This window comes from Macaca thibetana, chromosome 14 (assembly GCF_024542745.1).
Source record: "Macaca thibetana thibetana isolate TM-01 chromosome 14, ASM2454274v1, whole genome shotgun sequence".
In the NCBI taxonomy this organism is placed as follows: Eukaryota; Metazoa; Chordata; class Mammalia; order Primates; family Cercopithecidae; genus Macaca; species Macaca thibetana.
In genome coordinates, this window is record NC_065591.1 from 53,019,938 (window position 1) to 53,039,362 (window position 19,425).

The 19,425-nt window shown below is 41.4% G+C and overlaps 1 protein-coding gene across 2 annotated transcripts in view; it reads right to left on the reverse strand.

Moving 5' to 3' along the window:
- Positions 1-19,425, reverse strand: part of PARVA (parvin alpha) — a 161,758-nt gene that overhangs the window by 94,165 nt on the left and 48,168 nt on the right. Inside the window, exon 1 of one of the 2 annotated variants that reach the window (XM_050757434.1) lies at positions 84-209. The exons of the other annotated variant lie outside the window; for it this stretch is intronic. The gene's annotated coding sequence lies outside the window, so the exon portion shown is untranslated. Of the gene's footprint in view, positions 1-83; positions 210-19,425 lie in introns of those variants that run through there. 2 annotated transcript variants of the gene reach the window in all.

A 19,425-nucleotide genomic window follows, 5' to 3' on the forward strand; every position in this document is an offset into this window, starting at 1 on the left:
AGGGACCCGGGAGTTGGGTTTCACAGAATGAATAGGAACATGCCTGGCAAAGGCAGGGAAAGGATATCCTTCTTGTACCTCACCTCTTCTTTCTGCAATCCTTTCTTATACTTCTAGGAGAGGGTTCCTTAAGCTCTCTGAAGTACAGGACCAGTTTCTTCTCTTTTTCTTATTTCCAAATCATTGCAGACTGACACCTTGCAAAAATATAATAAAATAAACTACTATAAAATATTGGATTATAACACAAAATACTAGCATGCTGATCACATGCTCAGATGTTGCAACAATGTCAAATTGCTATAAAAGTTTCTCCCTTGGTGGTGATGGTACCACACTGAACTGGGCACTTACAGATGGTGAAAATAGCAAAATTTATTTCATGTATACTTCAACACACAAAAAAAGCTTCCCTTTCATTTTCATAGTATTCTCATATTTCAGGTTTCATTGAAACTTTGGAGTTGTTTTTAAGCCATTTTTGCTCTCATCACCAATATCAAATTTATCAACACTTTTAATCATTTTTTTTTAAACAATTTGCATTTCCATCCTTTCCTTCCCAATCTAACCCCACACTTCTTCAGATCAGGGTCTGGTTCCAGCAACAACCTACTGAATACCCTCCCTGCCCCCATCCTCCCAAGCAAAAATGCCTTATATATAAAAGGAAGCTAAACTGATCTTCCCAAATCACTGTTTCTTGGTGTTTTCCCTCAATAATGTTTAACAGCTCCCTGTGGCCTCTGGCATCAATTTTAGTTCTCCTAACTTTCATAGAAGCCTTTGTCACTCATTACTCACTTTATACAGGCAGCCAAAGGTCCTCCCAGGCCACTTGTCCCTCTGCTCTGGCCCACACAGATCTCTCTCCATCTCCAGGACTCTACTTCCCAAGGCCACTGAGACCTTGATGGAGACTGTTACTGAATGGGCTCTAATTGTGTTGTGTGTAGTTTCCGTAGTCTGAGACCAGCAACCAGTTCTGCTAATTCTCTCCCTACAACTCTGATACTAGTGTATGAGACACGTTAATAAAAAAATTTGGGTGAGTTGTCAGGTTTCTAATTAGTCTAAGAGAATTTCACAATATCGGCGCAATCATCCTACCAAATTAAGTCTAGCAAATAATATGTTCCTAATATGCACATTGTCCCTAATCCTCAGAAGAGGAAGATATTGCTATCTATTTTACAAATAAAAACAGAAGCTGGGCGCGGTGGCTCATGCCTGTAATCCCAGCACTTTATGAGGCTGAGGTGGGTGGATCACAAGGTGAGGAGATCGAGAGCATCCTGGCTAACACAGTGAAACCTCACCTCTACTAAAAATACAAAAAATTAGCCAGGTGTGGTGGCGGGGGCCTGTAGTCCCAGCTACTCAGGAGGCTGAGGCAGGTGAATCACTTGAACCCAGAGGCGGAGGTTGCACCGAGCTGAGATCGCGCCACTGCACTCCAGCCTGGGTGACAAAGCGAGACTCCATCATAAAAGACAAAACAAAACAAAACAAAACAAAACAACAACCAAAAAAAGAGATATAGCCAGGAGAAGTCACCTGCCCCAAAATCAAACAACTGTTGAGAGGAGGGAGGGATTCTAAATTTAATGTGTAACTCCAAACTGTTTCCATTGCACAGCCCAGCTTTTGAAATGGAAGCTCTTCTCCAGAGTTTAGGAACCACCCATTCATCATTCCTTATGACCTATGAGAGTCTGCACACCCAACATGCAGCTCGAACCCTCCTGTAATTCCATGGGTTTGGCCATTTGGAGCATCAAACACGAGCACTTGCTATCATGACCAAAACAAGAACTCTTCAGTCCTGGGACTTAGAAATAGACCGGAAGCTCTGTCACCCATCTGCGTGTTTTACCTCTCATCTGTATTGAATGACAGGGATGTTTTCAGAAGCGGCTTTGGAATGGTCAACCCTCTGTACTTTTCCCCATGTTCTGGAATCAGGATCTTGGCTGGAGTGAGAGGAGAAGGGGAAGAGGATGGGAACTAAGGGAGGAATAATTTTTAAGAAGAAAAGGGAGAGTCATTGGGGAAAATGGAACAAGTGATCAGAGAGGGGGGAGCCTTGGGCAACACCTGTCACAGCTGAGGAAGAGGAGACCTTCAAGAAGCAGGCAGATGAAGAGAGATCAAGTAAGACTAGGAAAGAAAGTCTGGAAATTGGGAAGTCCCAGGTAAACTTTGCCAGAACAGTTTCAATGGGTGTGCAAGTCAGACTGCAGTTTGGTGTATGAGTGGAAGCAAAAAAGCAGCAACTTATCTATATGTGAGTTTTCAAGACATTTGGTGAATACAGGCAGGAAAGAAGCTGATTGAGAAGGGACTGGTGTGTGAGGTGGTGGACTGAGGACTGGGGTAATGTAAGAAGCTGGGGGTTTGTAACCAAATCACTTAGGCAGACTAAGTGATTATCTTCAGACCTGGAGCAGGCTCAGTAAAAATGCCTTCCGGGTTGATTCAAGTTGGGGACTGCTCAGTTTGAGCAGTAAGAACAAAAGAGGTTGGGGATTGGAGGTGGGGGGCACTAAGGATGCTTGAGTGTGGCTAGAATAATCAACAGACAACCAGGCTGCGTTGGGAGAGTCTGGACGGATAGAGGCCCAGAAGCTAGAGGCTGGAGAGCAAGTCTTCATGGGAGTAGAAGAGACCAGGAGGTGGAGGGTTGGGGTCAAGAAGGTGAAGCTCAGAGGGCACTATGTGTTCAGACATAGCATGATCCAAGCCATAAGTCATGAACCATGGGAGCAAAGTCACATGGTTGGGGACTGTGATAGCCAGAAAAGCTGAGAAGGTGGAGGAACTCCAAGGCTGGGAGACAGGTCAGCAGGGAGGCTGTTAAACTCACCGGGGAAGAAGGAGGCATGTTTGATAGGGACCAAGCGCTAGAGTCCCTGGTAAGCACGAAAAGTACTGGGGTCCCACCAGGCGGGACCTGCAGCTGAGACAGCCATCAAAGCAATGGGAATGCAGAATCTATCCACACTTCTCAGGCTGCAAAATGCCATTCACTGCTCTCCCTCAGGGAGCGCAGGGCTGCAAAACGGCTTGGTGTCAGTATGTGGGCCTTGCCTCCCACTGCCTTTCAAAACAGGATGGAAGAACTGCTTACGTGGTATTATATTTTAACCAGAGGGCACTTGGAAAATCAGAATTCGAGGGTAGCCTGCACACGAGTCCAGAGGGCAACCTTGGATTTATGAACACGTAGAACAGAGCGCTCGCGGTGCTCAGACCTGAGCCATCGAGGTAAGGCAAGCTCGTTCTCGGCCGGCCTCACATTTTTCTGTTTATTTTCATCTGTGGGATCAGGCGTGTTAGGGAGAAACAGAGAGGCCTGGTAACAACAGCTTCCCCGTCATTCTTGGTTACTTACATCTGTGGTCAATTTTCCACACTTTATTCCATAAAAGGTAAAGGAGGCACGGTACTTGCAACAGGATAATCTAAACAATATGAACCATGTTACTGTTAAAGACCATCTGGCTGATCACGCCCAGGCCCAGAGTTTTAACTCCTTGAGGTAAGAAAGATGCCAAACCCAGAGAGGCCGGGGCCTTTTTCTGGGCTCTTACTCCAAGTCTTTTCCTCCCTCTTCAAGTCAGTTAAAACAACAACCTTTAAGGTCTCTGCCAATCCTAATATTCTCTCTGATTCTAGGCCGGCTGCTGGTGAAACTCTGCGAGCTTTGTGAATGAGCAACTTGCAAAATGCTTCTACCAAATGCCTCTTTTATTTCTCTTTAAAAGGAAACATTACAAGCTTTTTTTTAAAAAAAAAAAAAAAGCCTTCCACACAACCCAAATTGAAGTACTCTCAAGTGCTGGGGTTGCTTCCTTCATTGCTGATTCTCTCACTTAAAGCTAAGGTATTATTTACATAATTTTAATTTTAAGAAGCAGCTGATATCAGTGAAGAACCAGTGAAGCCCATGCTTTTCTTTTATTTGGGCTTACACATTTTGTGGCCATCTGTTATCCAAGAAAGTTGCAAAGTCAAATAAGAGATGGGAAAACTGTAAATCAGATGGTGTTTTTCATCCTTTGGGTGGGGAGCTAATGATAAAAGATTCCGGGAAAGTTTCAGTTGGGTAAGGTCATCACAAAAATGAAACTTGGCCTCCCTTGTGAGGTGCAGCCTTTCCACCTGCAGAAGGAATTTAGCATTTGACCTAGAGGTTCGGGTGTATTTTATTCTTCGAATAGGTCATTAAGAACTCTGGCTTTCCCTAGCTTCCTCTAGGGGTATTAAAACGATTCAAAACAATTCAATTTAATATACCTTTTAATTTTTTAAATCGTGTCTGGCAACATTCCATCAAGGAAGCATCTTTCAGTACCACGGCTACAACAGCGCCCTCATTTCTAGCCACTATCTCCTTTGTGTGTAACCACAGGACCTAAGCAATCAGTTTTCTGGGAATGGGTTTTCAGAGGTCATGATAGAAAACAGGATCAAATACAATGGCTATGTCTGGCTTCAACAATGCAGCACCAACTGTGCTAGCACAGCTCTCTGCTTTTTAAAATATTCTGGAAAATCTCGATGATACAGAAAAAAAACAACGCAAGAGCCTAAATAACGTACACATGACAGAATGTGGTTCTTTCTTTGTCAAATTACTTTAAATTGCACAGGCCCAGATAGGCAGTTATTTTTTGGTTTGGTTTGGTTCTGTTGACTTGCCAGACAAACTTCAACATCCTTCTTTCTTCCCCCATCCACCTTGCAAGTTACCTCTTTGGATTCACAAAGACAAGAGTTGAAGGGGTTAACAGCAGAGTCGTTGGGAGACAAAGCATCATATCCCATGATCATAAATCTCTTTCAAGGCAAGTTAAACTCAATTCTACTACAGCTCCCAAATTCAGCATTCATCTTCAATTAGATAAAATGGCATTCACATCTATTTGTACTCTCTCCATTTCCCAACACATTTATCTCATGAAATAAAAATTGGAGCATACTACTGTCCTAAACATGTACATTATTTTTAAAAAGAGTTAATGAATCAGATTAAATTAATAGGCCTTTTATTGGAATTCAGTTTTAATACAAATTCTTTAACATGTATGAGCAATATTTTTCAAGAGACAGGTGAGAAAGAGAATGAGGAAAAAAAGACTTAGTCATCACTCAACTATAGTAGTAATTTCCCAACCCAAAACAAAGCAGGAAAAATTTTATGTTAATTCTAAAAAGAATTTTATTTGGATTGTATGATCAGATATTGGACATACTATAGCTCCTTTGCAGAGCTCTTCTCTTTTGGAGAAACGAGTTTCATTTCTTCTATGATTCTGATTAAATGGACAAGCAACCCCCATGTAAACTAGTATCCTCACCTCTATAAGGACCAAGGCTGCAGCTGGAGTAAGAAAGTTGGGAATTTCCAACAACTGCTGGATTTAAATGGTTGCTTAGATTTAGAAGCCACAGAACAAGATGAGAAAAAAGCCCCAAAGGGCAAGCGAGGCAGTGTGGCTAAGTGTTGATGGTAGCAAAAAGAGTAACACGAGTGAAGGAAGTTGGCAGGGAGTGGGGGGCCCATGGTGGCATTGGCCTCAGGGCCATGCAGGTATACAGCCCAGCTGAGCACAGGGTCTGCATCCAATAGATGGTCAGGCCCTAGCATGGGACAGGTGGCCTTTCAGGTCAGGTGGGAGCACACAGGTCCTTTAACCCATTTAAAGAACCTAGGATGTGTGAATGAATGAATGAAGCCATCTGGGAACATGTCAGGACTGAAAATGTGGGGCAGGAACTTCAGAGAAGGGGCCTTGGGTTCTGCAGACTCTTGCCTGATTCTAAGCTGCTAAGTTCTTCTCTACTGAAAAACCAAAAATCAGATGGGTCCCACAGCCATGTGGTGGGCCTGAGCCTCCTGGTTTGGATTGGAGGCAGGGGCTGAATGCACAGGGTGTTAAGTGGCTCAAGGCCACAATTGAAAGGATGGAAGCAGGGGTGACAGACATGTAACAATGCGTAACATCCAGGCACTATCCAGTCTGATACCAGAGCAGGGTCTGGAAGCACTTGCTGTTGCTAGATTATGGGAGGGTCTGGCAGGCCCCAGCAGAGACAAGGCTGCCTACACAGGATGGGAAACACTGGCAGGGGTATTGGGGGACCAGCTATTTATCAACCACTGCAAAAATAAACTGCTGTGAGTCAGCCCTGGGAGCAGGGGCAGACAGGTTATTCCCGCCTTCCAGTTGGCAGTCTGTCCACATTTGTGTGAAAGGGATATTGCTTAAGAAAGGAAAATAAGGCTGAGGGTGGAGCCAGGAGGAGCTTGTTTTTGTCAAATTTCTCAAACATTTGCTTTGCTGGTTAGCACAAACAAAAGCTTGTGCTTTTGTGATTAGGAATCGTGTCTCTTTGTTCTTGTGGCATGGTTGAGGGAAAAGAAAGTCATAGACTTCTCTGCCCTGTCAAGCAGGTTTGGATTTCTTTTAGGAGGTGAGATCAGGAGGGAACTTCTGAACACTTTAGAGTAACTAATTTGACAGCTGCCCAAGTGATATGTCTATAACTATCCTCTATTATAGCCAGGCACGGGCCTTCTACTTTTTTTTTTAAAGATATAAAGGAAAATAAGTGTGAGATGGAAAGGTATTAGTAAATGCATTAAATGTCATGATTTGTGTGAGTAATAAGGCTTAGGCAAGATCCACGTCAAACCCCCCACAGCATCTCGGTATGAGATTCAAGAAAGAAAGGAGCCTCTGTGTGTGAGTTTTCTGCTGGAGGCAGCATGAGCAACCAAGACCTGTGTGTCCAGGAGGGGCAAGGTGATGAAAGGTACTCACTCACCCAAAGAGGAGACTTTTACCTTCGTTAGGAAAGAGGGCAATGGGTGTGTTGGAACTGGCTCCTACCAGCTCTCAAATGTCAAATTTTCAGGGATTCAGGGAGCCAGTTGTTAAAGTTATTATTAAAATCTAAAATACAAACTTGCAATTAAATAAATTATACTTAGAAAGATAATACTCAAAACTCATCACTTATATTGATGATCTATGTTCTTGAGATGATGTTCGGCATCCATATGGCAGAAGCACTACTACACAATGGTGTGCTGCTCTTCCCAATTCCATGTTCGGGGATACCGCAAAATTGGCCCCAGTGGGGGTATTTACTTCTTGGAAATCAACCAACATTGCAAATCAGGGTTTGATTTCTCATTTTGTTGATTATCTAGACTTAAGAAAATGATGAAGGAACGTCAATAATGCAGATTAAACTTAAAAGTGAGTCTGTAAAATTTGAAAGTGTCTGTAGTCATTATATCGTGAATAACATTAAAAAAAGGAAAATACTCTTCCAGTATTTAAAACTGTTATACGATCAGCAAAGAAGATGCTCGTGCCATTGGTGAATGAATGAAGTTATACTCAGTACTGAAGCTGAAAGAGGTTTCAGTTTATCCCAGTTATGCCTAGTGTTCCATTATTGGAATGCTAAGTTTGTGGGAGTTATCTATATCCTACTGCTCAAGGTCATCGCCAAGGTCTGATTTTTCACACAAAAAAATTTGCAACCATTGGCATAAATGGGTTAACAGGTGCAAAGATGAAAAATAGTTCAGTGATCACATATCAGATTTAATGACAATAAATTTATTGAGAAAAGGTTAGTGGACTGATGAAATTCCACTCATCAAATCATGGCTAACCATAGGTTAGCTATGGCTACAAGAGCTCAAAGAATCAAAAGTATTCTGTGAGAATTGATTGGCTATATGGAATTTACAATAAACAGTGTTGATATTTTATTATGTAAACTGTGTGCTATACATCCTTTATATCAGTGAAATTGATAATTAACTTATATATGCATTTGTACACACACTTTTTACTGAAAAGCTGGTTGTTAAACATTTACCAACGTGCAACTTATTGAGGGTGTCTGCAAATGCAGGCTTCGGGGAGGGGTTTATTCTCCCTATTCTCACTGCTAAAGGGCTAAAGGGTTAGTACTTCTTTTAAAACTTTGAGCCAGGCATGGTGGCTCATGCCTATAATCCCAGGGAGGCAGAGGCAGGAGGACTGTTTGAGGCCAGGAGTTCAAGACTAGCCTGGGCAATAAAGTAGACCCTGTCTCTACAAAAAAGCTAAAAAGTAACTGGGCATGGTGACACACACCTGTGGTCCCAGCTACTTGGGAAGAAGCTGGGACAGGAGGATCATGTGAGCCCCGGAGGTCGAGGCTGCAGTGCGCTATGATCACGCTGCTGCACTCCAACCTAGGCAACAGAGAGAGATTGTGTCTTAAACAAAACAAAACAAACAAAAACTCTGAACCTGATTTGATTCTAGATTAATAATATACATCATGCTTTTACCAACCCACACAATTTACCCTTCCCCCAAATTCCTGAAGCTCCTTCTGTTTTTATTCACCTAGCAAAGGATACCCCTGTATTGGCTTTTCAATTTATAACATTTTAAATTTATGTTCCATCTCGTTTTAGACAAAGGTCAGTCTCGGAAGCTTTCTCCAAGCCTTTTAAAGGTGCCTGCATGGGGTGAGCACTAAAAAACTGTAGTTGCTCAGTTAATTGGTCAACTTACCATCTTGACCTCTGCACCCGACACTGAGCCAAACCAAGGATTCAGACATGCATGAATATCTCATCACGATGGAGATGATGGTAATGCAATGATGGCCAGAGTTTACTGAGGACCAAATGGGTGCCGGATACTATGCCAGGGACTCTGCATACACTATTTAGATAGAACGGTATCTGTGAACATGTGGCTAACTAGCCAAAGATAGTGACTTGAGACTGGGTCTTGGTCCTCTCAGTCTTCAGGCCCCAGCCGTGTCCTGGCTTAGTAATGTTGAAGCATACATGTCTGCATGAATGACTGATTAAGTGGCCTACTGTTAGCATTTAGTTATCGATCTGCTCTGTGTCTTCTCTTCTTTCCTCTTACCTTCCTTCCTTCCCTCCTTTCATATGAGAGACTCCATATGAAAAAGGAAGCTGAAGTGGCCTGCACATGATACAGAAAAGCCATACTACTTTCCTAAGACTGGTAATCCGGCAATACCTAACACAGCACATGGCTAGAGACCTCACGTTTGCCCAACTTCTCTGCTCATCGTTTGCCACTGCTCTGTAAATTTCCCAATCCCCTCACAGAAAGCACATGGCACCATTTAAAATGGCTGCTGACTCTCTAAGGGAGGTCCCACAGGCTGACAGCCCTGTCCCAATTGTTAAGCTCTCCACAAATGGGGAGACTTCTTCCAGGATGAGGGGAGGGCTGGAGATGGGCATGCAGTGGGCAATGTCAGCTGTCCTTCAGGTTCTGCTGCCCTTTTCCGCCCTGGTCAGTATACAAGCTTCGGGGACACACACCTGGACCAGAAGCAGTTGTGTTACCTAGAAATCAGGAACAGGTTTCCTCATCTCCCAGTTTGAGAACCTGAGGGCAACTGACTTCTAACCACTGTCATTCACCTTTTCTCAAGAGAGTAAAAGTTAGGAACATAACAGCTGTATTTGATGCTTTTACCTAAAGCTTACAACTTCAATTTGCCAACAGATACTTCATTCTGGCTTTATTCAGCCCTGCTGATGACCCGTAAGACAAAAGTTTCAAGATCATTGATTTTTTGTATGCCTTTAAAAGTGTCAAAAGTTGTTTTTTAAAAAAAGTATCCGTTGATTGCCTCCACTAATTCAAGGCCATCCTTACTGCTGATAACTGTTGATTTGGGCTAAAATAATCATGTATTCATGTCAATGATTTTCATTTTTTGTCCTATGAAGGGATTTGAACAGGGTCATGAAGACTGCTCAGACTTCAACAGGCAAGAAAGGGAGAGGGGAGAAAGTGAAAGGGTAGGCCACATGCAGGGCAGCAGACTGCATATCAGATTTTATGACAATAAATTGTTGACCAATTTCATTATCTCATGCTATCTAAGTATCTGTTTCAGCTGGGTTAGCTAATTCAGCAAGAGTTATAAATAATATGCCATACATATGACAAATTTCTTTTATAATTATATTTCCTTTCTCATTCAGTAGCTCTTTCTACTTTATTAATAAAAATTTAAAACCCTGTCTTATTAGGCAATTTTTACTTCATTTCTGTTCATATTTTTATTTTCTTTCTCATGCTCTATGCTTTAGCTTACTACTTGGTTTCTTTTCTAGATTCTAAATTCTTTAAAATGAGACTTCAGAGCCTTTTTTTGATCCAAATAAATCATGTCTATTTATTTCAACACATATTTCCCTTTCTCTCCCCCATTCTCATTCTGCCCCCAGAATATCCATTACTCTCCAGTCACACTGCATCCCCTGGTCCAAGCTACGGCCTCACCTGGACTGCTGACAGAGCCTCCTAATTTTGCCTGCTCCTACACTTGCCCAACTCCTCCAGCCACACAGTGACCAAGTAATCTTGTGGTGGTCAGGCAGTGGTCAGAGCTTGGGCTCTGGAGGCACAAGACAACCTGGTGACACCCTGGCCCCTTCACAAACATATGACGTAACCCTGGGCTAGTTGCTTAACATCTCTGGGCCTTGGTTTCCACCGCTGAAAATGAGCATATTAAAAGCCCATACTTAAAAGCACATACGTCATCTGGATGCTGTTATTATTAAATGAGAGAATATATGTTTATTGCTTGGAGCAATAAACTGGCTTTAGGCACTTTGAAAAGTCTCTGAAAATGTATATCGAACTGCTTAAAACCCACTTCAACCCAAATACTCGGCCCTGGATCATAAGGGTCTTCAAGATCAGGGCCTGCCTCACCCCATGCTACTCCCCCTCCTTACTCACCATGCTCCAGTCGCACACTGGCTCCTGGTCACCTCTCAAGCCCACTAAGCTCTTTCACACCTCAGTGCCTTGGCATATGCTGTTCCCTCAGACAGGCTTCTTCACCCAGCTTCGCATGGCTAGTGACCCATCCTTCAGCTCTCAGCTTAAATGTCACTTCCTAATCTGACAGAGGCCCTGCTCAACCACCCAGGCTAACTTTAATGGTCCATGTCATTGTCATTCCTTTATAGTACTTAACAAAATTTGAAGTTATACACTTATTTGTTGGTTGACTTAATACATCTCCCCCAGTACACTGTGAACACCATAAACCATGTTTGCTTTGCTTGACCCTGTCTCCCCCACACCTGGCACATGGGAGGTATTCAATCATTATCTGTTGAATGAATGGGAGTAGATGGCTGATTAATGAACTTGGAAGATGAGTGTGGTTCCTTGCAGAAACTTTTGCATTTTTCTCCAAATAGGTTGTAATAGTTTACTAAAGCTAATAAAACCTGCCCTTGGCCACAGATTTTACTGGCTCTGCCTGGTAACGAAGTGAGAATTGTTAACGTCTCAACACACTTATTCAATACGTATTTCTTAACGCCTGCCATATATTTAGCACTGTATACTGGACTCTGTTTGCTAAACAAAAGAAAGAGAAGACTTGAGATCTCCCTCCACCCCATCCCTACAGGGATATTAGACATATGAGATGTACAAAATAACACAGGAGGTAACTAGATAATATGACAAGGCTATGAATAATTATTTGCCAAGATGAATGGCACACTTAAGGGAAACATTAAGATGAGAGCAGAGAGAAATCACTCAGGGAGCATCACAAAGACAGGAACTTTGGGATGAGTGAGAGGTGAAAAGGAAAAGGGCATTCTCTGCAAGAGAACCTTAGTGTTGGGAAGAGGCAACGAGGAGGTCGAGGTATTTTGTGGGTAGGGGCGCAACCAGAAGACTGACCTGGTAAGATTCATGTTGGGGAAACTATGGGGTGAGGGAACGCCTTGAGGAATCCAATGAAGAGGTGATATGACCATTCTTATTTCTTTCTGATGGCCAAAACTGTGCTCATCTTATCCTTCAGCATGTTGCCTAGTGTTTCACAGGTGGTTTACATTCAGCAGTGCTTGTTGAACTAATTATGTTGAATAAAAAATTAAAAACACAAACAGACAAATGACAGAGAAACTGTTAGGGAAAGTTCTGTCCTCTCTACACACTTCTAAAGGAAGTCCCTAATGGATTCTCAGAACATCTCAAACTGTTCAAATACCAGTTACATAAATGATTTCAAAATACAGTCAAGATTATATGTTATATAAATAAGATCTTGATCTGAAACACCTGAGGACAACACCAACTGAGGGGGGCGGGGCATGTGGATTACAGGCCATTTAATTCACAAATACAGTTTAATCACAAATAATATCTTACATACAGAAAAGGGAAATGTTTCAAAAACAAAACAAGTATGACCTATCCTACAAAGACGGAGCTTGCACATAGTGAAATGATTAGGGTAGTTCAAAACTTTAATAGAAAAAAAGGGTTTTACTGTCAGAGTTCTTTGGTGGATGCTGAGGCCATCAATAACATTCAACATTAAATCTTCAAAAGAACTCAAAATCAGAAGAGGAGATTTATTCCTTAGGATAAACAATGATTACAGACATAAATCCGGGCTTGAGTGGAAATTCTAGAGCAATGCTATTAGGACTTTCTGCAACGCTGGAAATATTTATTTCTGGACCATCCAGTACAACTGGACAACTAGCATTGGTAGCAACTAGTTATGGGTGACTATTGAGATTTCAACGTGGCTCATGTGACTGAAGGACTGAATTTTTTATTTTATTTTTTAATTTATTTAAATTTGAATAGCCAGAAGTGGCTATTAACTACTGTAATGATGGCATAGTCTTAGAGACTTCACTTTGCAAACACAGGTAGAAGAATAAGATGTTCCCCTCAGCACTCGTGTTGGAGGTAATAGGAAATACTGCAGGACAAGATGAAAACTAAATAGAGAATAAATATAGGAAAGACAGAAATAGACATATCACTTGTTGTGCAGATGATATGAGTGTAAATAGAAAAAGCAAGATTAACCAAATGCGTATCACTGCTATAAAGTTAGAAAAGGCAATGAAAAATGGTGCTATTCACAATATTTAAAAAATCTGAGAATTTATATATCTAGATAAATATCTAGTGAGATAAAAATAATACAATTATAATGGGAAAAATAAAGGAATACCTAAAGAAACAAAGTTATATCCATTGCTCTTGATTTAGAAAATTTAGAGCAATATCAGTAACATTAATCCATAAAACAAAAAATAGATTAACATAATAACAATTATATTCCTGCAAGAATACTCTAGAATGTGATAAATGACTGGCAAAATTAATAAAGAAAAATAAATACACAATAATTCCAAAGAAGATTGCAGGAGGATGTAATAATCAAATTTTAAGACACATTATAAAGTGATCTTCATCAAAACTGAATTTTGCTGAATCAAAGCCAGGACAAAGACTCTACTAAAATAGTGATTCCAGAGATGGATTTGAGCACTTAAAAGTCCTGAGGACATAGCAAACAAAACAAAACTAAGAATCACAATAATAGATGTCGGAATCACCATTTAATAAATGCTGGTGGAACAACCTGGTATCAATATGAAGAAAAGTATATTATATCCATAACTCACCATATACAATAGTACTTTCTAAATTGGTTAATAAACTAATTAAATACGCAAAGCATTTAAAAGAAAAAAAGGAGAGCGTATTTATCCCAGCTATAGCAGAGAGAGAAATTCATGATTAAAAAACTAAATAGTATTATAAGACTGAGGTAGGTGAACTCAAATATCATAAAGTCTATTTAATGTCTCTTTGCACTTTGGAAGGACAAGGAAGGCAGACTTCCTGAGCCCAGGAGTTCAAGGTCAGCCTGGGCAACATGGCAAAACCCTGTCTCTACCAAAAAAAAAAAATACAAAAATTAGCCGGGCATGGTGGCACATGCCTGTGGTCCCAACTACTCAGGAGACTGGGGTGGGAGAATGGCTTGAGCCCTGGAGGTCAAGGCTGAAATGAGCTGTGTTCATGCCGCACTCCAGCATGGGTGAGCAAGACCCTGTCTCAAAAAAAAAAAAAAAAAAAAAAAAAACTCCTTAATGAAAAGTAACAAAACATCTGGCTGAGCGCATTGGCTCATGCCTGTAATCCCAGCACTTTGGGAGACCAAGGTGGACAGATCAGCTGAGGTCAGGAGTTCGAGGCCAGCCTGGCCAACATGGTGAAAGCCCGTCTCTACTAGAAATACAAAAATTAGCTGGGTGTAGTGGCAAGCGCCTGTAATCCCAGCTACTCGGAGGCTGAGGCACGAGAATTGCTTGAACTGGGAGGTGGAGGTTGCAGTGAGCTGAGATTGTGCCATCACACTCCAGCCTGGGCAACAGAGCGAGACTCAGTATCAAATAATAAATAAATAAGAAAAGTAACAAAACAAATAAAAAGGGAGCCCCCCAAAATTTTAAATTATGATAAATATAATGGATATTTATAATCCAAAATAATAATAAAATTTTATAGTGTGATATAAACATATATTGTCATCAGTAATGAGACATCATTTGACAAATGGCTAAAGAGTAAAGGGGGAAAGCTGGAAAGAGAGGGACACTAGCAGATGGCAGCCCTGTGCCAGGCACTTTATAGGTGCATTACACACACTGGGAAATGTACCCTATTAGCTAACACAGGGAAGGTGTTCAGTCTCACCATTAAAGAAACATGAATGAAAATAACTGTTTACCTACTTAAACACAATAAGACACAATGGTAAAATACTGGGCAGAGCTGTTGGATGACAAGCCCACTCAACTACTGCCAGAGGCATTGTACATTACTCCAGTGTTTCTGTCAGATGTCTGACAATATGGAACTACAGCTATAAAACCATCCATACTTTTTATCCTTAATTCTTCTTTTGAGACTATATCTTGAAGAAATGCTCAACAAAGAGATACACAGAAAGAAAAGTAACCAATGTAAGCAATGTTTCTAACAGCATATTTTTAAGAACTAAAATGGGCTCTGTCTAAATATCCAACCACAGAGGTTAAGTAAATTCAATATAGTAATTCAATAGGATTTTAATGACATTATTTAAAACTTTAAGTGATCATGTGAATTGACCTATGGATAGAAATGTAAATACAAAACAATTTTAAGTTAGGAAAAAAACAAGCATAAGAACCCTAAATGCAAAACATTTCAAATGGTACACAGAAGATGATGATTATGAATCAAAGTCCTTTCCTGTCTGGAATACCCTCCAAATGTGGGGAGAAGTGAAGTTAAAGCAGCAATAACTGGCTTAGACAGCTGCTGTGGGGGCTCTGAATTCTACCAAAAGATCTTGAACTACTCAATCAAGAATATTCTGGGACTTACGTGTTCTATATTTCTAGAACTTAGTTTAACTCCAAAAGAACATAATCAGATAAAGATATGATCAGCCCCAATATTTGTTGAAGGCATCCTTTTGGCCTTTCCTTTTATTATGTGGATTAAGGAATGGAGTGTACAAACTATATTTGCACAATTGCAATTCAAGAATTAAAGCCATTGTTTGCCCCTGAAACACATCAATAACTAAAAACACTACAACTAGAGCATTGCTGGTGAGAGCACTCACTGATCTGTCCACAGAGCATGGCCTGGACAGCTGTGACACCACCAGGTGGGCAGTTGATAGATGCCCCTCTGGCTATCTTAAGACCATGTGAAGTCCACTTTGGCAAAGCTGTATTCTGCAATCACTTTAAAGGTGTAAGATTTTAGAAGGCAGATTAAAGAAAAAAAAAAGTCTCTTGCTGGGATTTTTCTGGAATTTAGACTTCCAGAGGAAGAATCTGATAAATGGTGTTGAGGTTACCATCCTGCACACCCTCTCTCTAGGAAAGTCCATTCATTCTCATGGCTTAAGGGCCACCACCATTGCCCCACACCCTGAAGTCTAGTCTCATGTCTTTACTTGGATTTCATAAGTATATAATGTAAACACTTCAGTTTTGGGCAGAGATATTTATAATCCCTCTTGGGTATCATGCTTGGATGGCCTCAACTGTGCGACTTTTTGTAGCTGGGTCAGATCCTTAGTTGTCCCTCTTACCAGCCCACCACCTTGTCCATCTCATGTCTAGCAATCCATAATGGCAAGCTCCGAGTCCATCAAGACACACCAAGTAGTAAATCATGGTAGTATCACCTTTAGAGCTGGTACAGATTGAAAAGTATAAAAATAAAAAAAAGCCCTAATAGGCTGATATAAACAGATGGCTGACCACTGTTTGAGTGATCATTGAAGGATACAGGAATTTAAGACCACTGGCAGCTAACTCCTTCCATTCTCGCTGGGTGGGGTGGTGTGAAGAGGACAGGCTCTGGAGTCTACTGCCTGGACCTGAATGCTAGTTATGCCATTTACTAGCTTGTGACCATGGGCAAACAGCTTCACTGGGCATCAGTTTTTTCATCTATAAATTGGGAATAATGATGGTTCTTGCCCCACAAGATTGGTAAGAAGATTAAGTGATTTAAGACCTATAAAGTACTTAGAACAGTGTTCGGCATGTAGTAAGCAATCAATAAATGTTAGCTATTATTACCATTCTCATCATCTACTAAAAACAGGTGTTGGGCTCTGGATCTGAGCCCAAAGGACAGTCCTTACTTCCAGGAGCTTACAGAACCATACTCCTTATTATTAGGTAGAAACATCCTCAGTGCGTTTAGGTATAGGTATTTTCCATGTGTCTGCTCCAATCTCTCAAGACACATTAGCTTCATTATCCCTCTGTTCTAGATCTTTTCTCTATATTTAAGAATTTGAGTACACTGTCTACACTTCCAAACAGAATAAAAGGTTTAAACCTACGTTTCCTCACTCTTGCTTGGTGCACTTGGGAGACATCTCATTCATGAAGTTCCTGTTCAAATTAAACACACAATAATTTGATTTAGTGTTTTTCAAAAAAACCACAAACCTACATTCTTTGCTGAAAGTAGTGCCTCTAAAAGGAATAACAGATGCGTACAATAAATGCCTATTAGGAATTTTTAACGGGTCCACATTAGAAGGTGAGTCTCCCAGAACTAACCCTTTTTCTCCTAAAGTCTTCATTCCTGTCTAGAGCCATGAATGCCTGATTTCCTTAGTCTTCTTTATTAGTGGAAACTCAAAGCCTTCAAGGAATGCATTTTGAGAACTAGCTACATATGTATTCGGAACATTACTGAACAGAACTTACAATTAATATAGTTGATTTAACATCTATAAAAATAATATATTTCCCCCATAATGATGGGAGACATTCTGAACAGCAGTATATATGAATCTTAAAAGTGTTTCCACCAGCTTACCTAGGTTTTGCCACCACAACTTCAGGAACATCGTAAGAAGAATTCAGTTTGACATTAACCGCGGTAGGGCTAGACTCTGCTTCATATCCATTAGGATGGTTACTATTAATACCAAAAATAACAATAATAAGTATTTGTGAGGATGCTGGGAAACTGGAACCCATATGCCCTGCTGTGGAATGTAAAATGGTGCAGCTACTGTGGAAAACAGTATGGTCGTTCCTTGAAAAATTAAACATAGAATTACCTGTAAGATCCAGCAATTTAACTTCTGCATACACTCAAAAGATTTGAAAACAGAGTCTTGAAGATATATTTGTACACCCATGTCCATAGCAGCATTACTCACAATAGTCAAAAGATGGAAGCAACCCAAGTGTCCATCAATGGATAAATGGATAAACAAAATGTGGTACATACGTACAATGGAATATCATTTGGCCTCAAACAGCACGAACATTCTGACACATGCTACTATATGGATATAGCTCTGGACATTATACCGAGTGAAATAAGTCAATCATAAAAAGGCAAATATCATATGATTCCACTCATAGGAGGTACCCAGAGTACTCAGATTCATCGAGACATAAAGCAGGATATTGGTTGCTGGGGGCTGGGGGGTGGCGAGAATGGGGAGTTGTTTAATGGGTATAGGGTTTCAGTTTTGCAAGATGAAAAGGGTTTAGGAGGTTGGTTACGAAACAGTGTGAATGCACTCTATACTACTGAACTGTATGCTTAAAATGGTTAAGAATTTAAGTTATATGTATTTTACTACAATTTTTTTTTAAGATGGCTGGAAAGATTTTTTTTAAACCAAAAAATTTTAAAAGAGCAACTCCTTGGTCACAGCCTGGTTACTTCATAAATTCAATCACTTAATAACTTTGGCAAGTTATTGACTCTCTCCATGGTTCAACTTACTCATCTGCAAATGGGATTGATTAGTACCTACCTCATAAACCATTGTGAGGATTAAGTAAATTACTACATGTAAAGTGTTTCTAAGAGTTCCTGGTGCAAAGTATTGTTCAGTACACGTCAGTTATCACAGCAATAATGGTTATTATTGTTACAGGGTGCAAGGCAGCATTCAAAGTGCTTTCCTATGTTATGGCATTTAGTCTTCAACCCCCCACCTCCACTCTCAATACACCTAAATTTTACAGATGGGGACAAAGAGCTCAGAGGCATTCAGTGATCAGTCTAGGTCACAAAGCCAGTGGCGGGGTGGTAGTGGGGAGCAGGATAAAGATGGAATTTGGCTTCAGTGAGGTGCAGTTGCCTGATAGAGAATCAAGCAGTCATCACGCTGGCCCAGACCGTGAACTGGGTGGGGGAAGCTGTGGCAGGCACGCTGAGAAGCTGGGCTCTGCTCCAAGCCAACAACCCACCCGCTAAAGAATCCCAACTGTCTTCGTCCTCCTCCCACACCCATCCTGCCCCAGGGATGAGACCAGCTGGATCCAACAAAGAGAACACAAGCCCAAAGTGGGAAGCTGGATCCAGAGGTCACCACTATGGCCCTCAAGCAGATGGAAGGGCAAGACCCAAACAGGAAGCCACAGAGGCCTGTGGGTGGGGCCTGCTGGGCACCATCACCCAGCCCAAACTAAGAGGACAAAACTCACATCACCCACCCAGGGACCAGGAGTGTCTGTCCTGGAGTACTAGGCCCAGGTAGGCGGCCTGGGCTCCAATGACCCACTTCCACCTCAGACTCCCATTGGGCCCCTTGGCCCATGCTGACTTCCTTAGAAAATTTCTGAAATGTGGCAGGAATTCGGTTCCTGATTCTTATCTGAGCCCAGAGGGGGTGCCAGTAGGAACCTTCCAATGACTTGCAGTTTCAGATGATTTTTGCTTTTTTCTCTTAAGTGACTTCTCTTCCCTATCCCACTCCAAGCCGGCCTTAGGTGGCCTACAGGCACTCTGCATCAGCATCTGGCACTGCCGGGATCTCTAATCTGGCGGAAAGGGTGCTTGCAGGAGGTGCTCCCTGGCCAGAGATGCCTCGCCCCTGGGAGCTGCCCAGCTAGAAGGGGCTGTTGGCTCCAGAAGAAAACTAAGGTCAGGCCATAAGCAAGAAGGAAGGCTTGGCACCAGGGCACCCTGAGGACAAAAAAGATCCAGAAACAGCATTTTGACATTT